A 5,662-nucleotide genomic window follows, 5' to 3' on the forward strand; every position below is an offset into this window, starting at 1 on the left:
TTAGCAAAATCCATTTGATCCCGAGTAATTACACTAATACGCGGAGTCCTTAAGCCCTGGTTAATGCCCTGATACTGAAGGAACAGTTTCACATGTACCTGTGTGTCCTAGATAGTACTCTCTCTATTGCAGGTTAAAAATACTCAAACTAAAGTTGTTCAAGCAGAAAGAGGAGGGTAGAATAAAGATTTCTCACAGAATTCAAAGTCAGCAATGTGATTGGCTGTGCCTTAGAAATTACTAAAATAAAATATACATTTGGTGAATTCTGTCATACTTCTCTCTGCTCATTGGCTTTATTCTTCTCCTTTGCTGCGAACTGACTTTCTCTATGTGTTGGAAAACATGGCTAATAACTACTTCAGAGCTTTACATTTTACTTTTTCGAGTATCTGAAGAGAGACTGGCCCTCTTTCTCCTTTCCTGTTCTAAAAAGTCCTGGGCTCAGACTCTGATTGGCTTGATTTGGGTCACGTGATCGTCCATTGACCAATAAGATGCAGCCAGGGATGAGCTTATGTTGTACCAGCATTGGGGCTCCTATGATAACCAAGTAGATGGAAAGGCAGTTTCCAGAAGAAAGGTGCTAAGGAGATAATTCCAATATATATCGCCACCTTGAATATAGGTATTTTCTTGGGACAGATCCATAAATTTCATCAAATTCTCAAGGGATCCTGACCTCAAAATGTTGATGGATTACTACCCTAGCGCAACTTATGTCCTTTAGCATTCTCCCACATCAGGGCAGATAAAGACATATGTGCTCCCCTCAATATTTCTATACTACATTATTACTTAAACTTTCTTAAGGATTGTACAAGGTAAATACAATGAAATTCCCACAAAGTCTAAACTATTGGAATCAAACAACTTTATCATGCCAGACAGACAGATTCCATAGTCAATCTCTTGGCAATGTTTGACTGTTTTTCTAGTTATATATTATTATTAAGTTTACTGTAATTGGAGGTACCAATCATGTCTTTGGTTACAGAAGAATTATTGTTATGTGTGTGATCTTTGATTAATGCCTGACAATGACAGTCGAAAGATTTATAGTAAGTAAGAAATGAGGCATGAACTATTTCAGACAGATAACCAGAACTCAGCTAGAGAAGTCCATGCCTCTGTTGTTGATTACTCTTTATATATTTTATAGTTAATGATTTCTCATAAAACCTGAGCTTGTTTGTAAGGTAATAATTTCTGGAAACTCCATCATGACCCCCTTGTTCAGCTTTTAGAATACCGTCCACAAAAAAGTATGTCTTATTGATAAATGTGGCATACGGACTTGATAAAATAAGTAGGTTATTTTTTCGGTATCATCCTAAAATTATGTCTAAAGATTATCAAGTTAGGGTAGATCATATTGCATATGAGTACACCAGTTGTGAAGGATTACCTTATATTATCTAGCAAATAACAAAGACTCAAAATACCTGTGGTTTAAACAAGGTTAAAATTTTTTTCTCTCTCACATAAAAATTAAGAAGTAGTCAATCCAAGGGCCTCCCTGGTGGCGCAGTGGTCAAGAATCCGCCTGCCAATGCAGGGGACATGGGTTTGAGCCCTGGTCCGGGAAGATCCCACATGCCACGGAGCAGCTAAGCCCGTGCGCCACAACGACTGAGCCTGTGCTCTAGAGCCCGCAAGCCACAACTACTGAGCCCAAGTGCCACAACTGCTGAAGCCCGCACGCCTAGAGCCTGTGCCCTGCAACAAGAGAAGCCACCCAATGAGAAGCCCGTGCACTGCAACGAAGAGTAGCCCCCACTCGCCACAACTAGAGAAAAGCCCGCACACAGCAACAGAGACCCAAAGCAGCCAAAAATATAAATAAATAAATAAATTTTTTAAAAAGAAGAAGTAATCAATCCAGGGCTGCTACAGCAGCCCTGCTTCACAAAGTCCTCAGGAACCCAAGCTCCATATAACTCTGGGATGTGACCCTCATCCCCATGGTCTGAAATAGTGGCTAGAGCTCCATACCTGTGCTTTAGGCAGCAAGAGAAAGAAAGGGAAAATAAGATAAGAAGCAAAGATCACACACTGGCCATCTTTTAAGGAAGATCCTTGGAAACTGCCACACATCATTTCTGCTAATATCCCTTTGGCCACAGCGAGTTGCAAGGGAAACCAGCAAGTATAGTCTTCATTTTGGATGGCCATGTTTCCAACTAAAGATGGGAAGAATGGTTACTTGGGAATACCTTGCAGTGTCAGCCCCATACATCATCTAAACAGTCAGCGGGTACCAGGAAATCTCATTCAATATTTAGTAGTAAAGTTATCCATACCCATAAGGAGTTAAGACCTTTTCTATTTCAATTCACTTCAACAAATATTTCATTGTTTCTCTTTGCCAGCCACTGTGCCAGGCTCTGGGGACACAAAAATAAATAAGACAGGCTTAGTCCCCAGTCTCATGGGCTTTACATTAGAATGGGGAAGATCATAAATATGTAATTATAAGTGTGATGACTGTTGCATAAGAGAACAGGGTGCTTTTATATTTGTGGCAATTTATCCACCAACTCCTCTAAGACTCTCTGGACAGGGGAAGAACATGATATTATCCATATTTGTCACAAAGACCAAAATGGAGTTTTCTATGACATTAACTAGTTCCTTACTCACCTATCTTCTTTCCTGCCCCTTCTAGCAATGCTGGGAAGTGGTCTGAGTTCACCAATTTTCCACGGAACCATAATAAATTACTGGCCAGTTTTTACCCTGAGAGTCCAGCATGCTAAAATCTGTGTTCATCTTAATATCTAAGGGTAGAGCAATAACAGTACCAGAGATATTTAAGAATGGGTTTCCTTGAGTTTATATTTATGGAGGGAAGAAGACTTGGGGAAGATTGCGTCAAGACCTTTACAACTGATTGGACATACTTGGGGAAATTGTATTGTTAAATATTATCAAGTCCGGGTTTGCTGATTTTCTGTTTCTGTTTTTCTTTCTTTTAATATAATTTCTTTGAAAGCTCATCAAATATATATTTGTCATTAATCATTCACTGCAAAGCAAGCTATCTGCTACCTACAGTATTCATGTAGTCTCACACATGTACACATGTATATGGATGGACGTTATACAGAGAGTTGCTCAATACCTATAAAGTATTCAGAGAATAGAAAAGGAGCCCTTCAAAAATAAAATAGCAGGTTTAACGGAGTTGTATGTACAGGAATGTGTTAAACACTTATGTATGGAAGTGTAATTATTTTAATAATGAAAGAAGTTCATTATAATGTTCTTCATATCACTTGCCTTCAGACAGGCTACTGACTTTCCCTTAGAAAAATTCTTTCTTTCCCATTAAGTTGTCAAGGGTCATATGGGTCTAGAAAGCATTTAACCACTGTACTGGATTGAATGGTGTCCCAAAATTCATGTCCATCCAGACCCTCAGAATGTGACTTTACTTGGAAATAGGGTCTTTGCAGACGTAATTAGTTAAGATGAGGTCATACTGGATTAGGAAGGCCATAAATCCAATAACTGGTATCCGTATAAGCAGGCCATTTAAGGACACATAGACACACAAGTGAGAACTCCATGTTAAGACAGAAGCATATATTGGAGGGACGCATCTGTAAGCCAAGGAACGCCAAGGATTGCTGGCATCCAGCAAAAGCTAGGAGAAAAGCACGAAATAGATTCTCCCTCAGAACCTTCAGAAGGAACCAACCCTGCCAACAACTGATTTTGGACTTCTAGGCAACAGAACTATGAGAACATAAATTTATGTTGTCTCCGTATGACAGCTGGAACTGTTGTGGACGTCTTGCAGCCACGATGGGACAAGCCTGAGGAGCAAACCAATTCTCTAAGAATGGCAGAGCAAAAATATGGAAGGAGCCTGGGCTTTTAATAACATTGTCAGTCACTGAATTAATTAACCTTGCAATCACTCTACCCTTAGTTCTCTCCTTATATAAAATAACAAATTTCCTTATTCCTTAGGCTTCCTTTAGTTAGGTCTTCAGCTCTTTGCAGTAAAAAACATCCTAACTGATAAGTCTCCCCTGGTATAAATACAAAAGAGCAATACTTTGGCTTCACTGCATGTTACCTAGACTTTTGTGCATTACTCTAAAAGCTTAACCACTGGGATAAAAAGATGAGTAGAACACGGAAAATCTCTTACACGAAGTAACTTGAAAAGAGAAAAGATTATTCATCATCTGCACAATGTTTTTATGTGGATAACAATGACATCAGTGGTCTTGAATTATTTAATACTTTGTTCCACGGTGTCATTTATGAGCAATGTCTTTTGCAGTTCAAGATTAGCAGCATCTTAACTTTGCATTTCATTTACCTTGGTCACATAGTTTTCAGTCATATATTTTTCCATGTTGGCTTTGCTTCAATTTCTCTTTTCAATTTATTAAAACTCTTCTTTGTTGAACCTGAGCAAAATACAACAGAATACATGCAGAATACAAAAGTAGAGAAAATGGAAATAAGGAAACAGTCACCCCCCACCAAATAAATAATCCACAATCGAAAACATTGGTCTTACTGTACAAAAAGTTAATAAAGCAAGTAAAAAGAGCTAAAAATGACGAGCAAACTATAGCAGTAAAACTTGTGAATCATTCTATGAGATGAAAAAATACATTAAAAAGTATTTCTCTCTGAGGTGAAGCTGTTATGGCATTAATGAGCTTTGTGAATGAGTTTAGATGCTGAGTAGAAGCTTGAAACAGTACCGGGAAAAGCATAGTTCAGCAGCAAGGGCTGGGAAACTAGAAAGAATAGGTAAAAGGGAGCCAAGGAGAAAGATGAGATCATAAAAAGCAGTCTATTTAAGGTTCAGGTCTGAGATTTGTATAATTAAAGTGAAAGCTTTTCCATTTTAGGGACTGGAATTATGTTGAAATGGATTTTGATAAAACTCACATTCAAACTTTACGAGCATGACTCCAGAATTGCTACCTATCCATTATATAGAATGTACCCACGAAATCTGCTGGCTGAATTAGTCATGACTCATTGGTATGTTTTTAGAACATTTAGATATATTGGTTGCATGAACATTTCAGGCAGTTTTGTTCAAATGCCTCTCAGGCAGAATACTTCAGTAGTTTCCACCATTTCTAATGAAGCTCTAAAACATTACAAACCACTTAAAACATTTCATAAAATAGATGTTAGTGAAATATGTTTTCTTAATTCCAAAGGAATTTAGCAGTAGCCTAACCAAAGACAGCTGTTGGCACTGTTTTTAGTGTTAATGATACTCCCCTTCGATAGAAATAAATAATGACATGGTTATTTATTCATTTTGCTCAACATTTATCAGCATCGCTCTGTGCAAAGCCTTATAGTAGGCCATGTGGGGAATATTCAGATGAAGCAGGCAGGGATTCTGCCCATTCTGATATCACGGTTAATTTGGGACAATAGAACACATACACAAATGACTACAACATGAGACAGGAAGTGGTACATGCTAAAAGAGATGTGGACATAAAATTCAAGGAGAGTGAGAGTATATTGCCATCATAGAGGTACAGGAAAGGCGTTGTGGAGAAAGTGCATTGATGCTGAATTCATTCCTTCTTCCAAAAAAATTTTATTGGAAAAGTCCCAGCCCTCACAGAAGGTACAATCCAACAGGGAAGACAGACAATGAGGAAAT

This window comes from Pseudorca crassidens, chromosome X (genome assembly GCF_039906515.1).
Source record: "Pseudorca crassidens isolate mPseCra1 chromosome X, mPseCra1.hap1, whole genome shotgun sequence".
NCBI lineage: Eukaryota > Metazoa > Chordata > Mammalia > Artiodactyla > Delphinidae > Pseudorca > Pseudorca crassidens.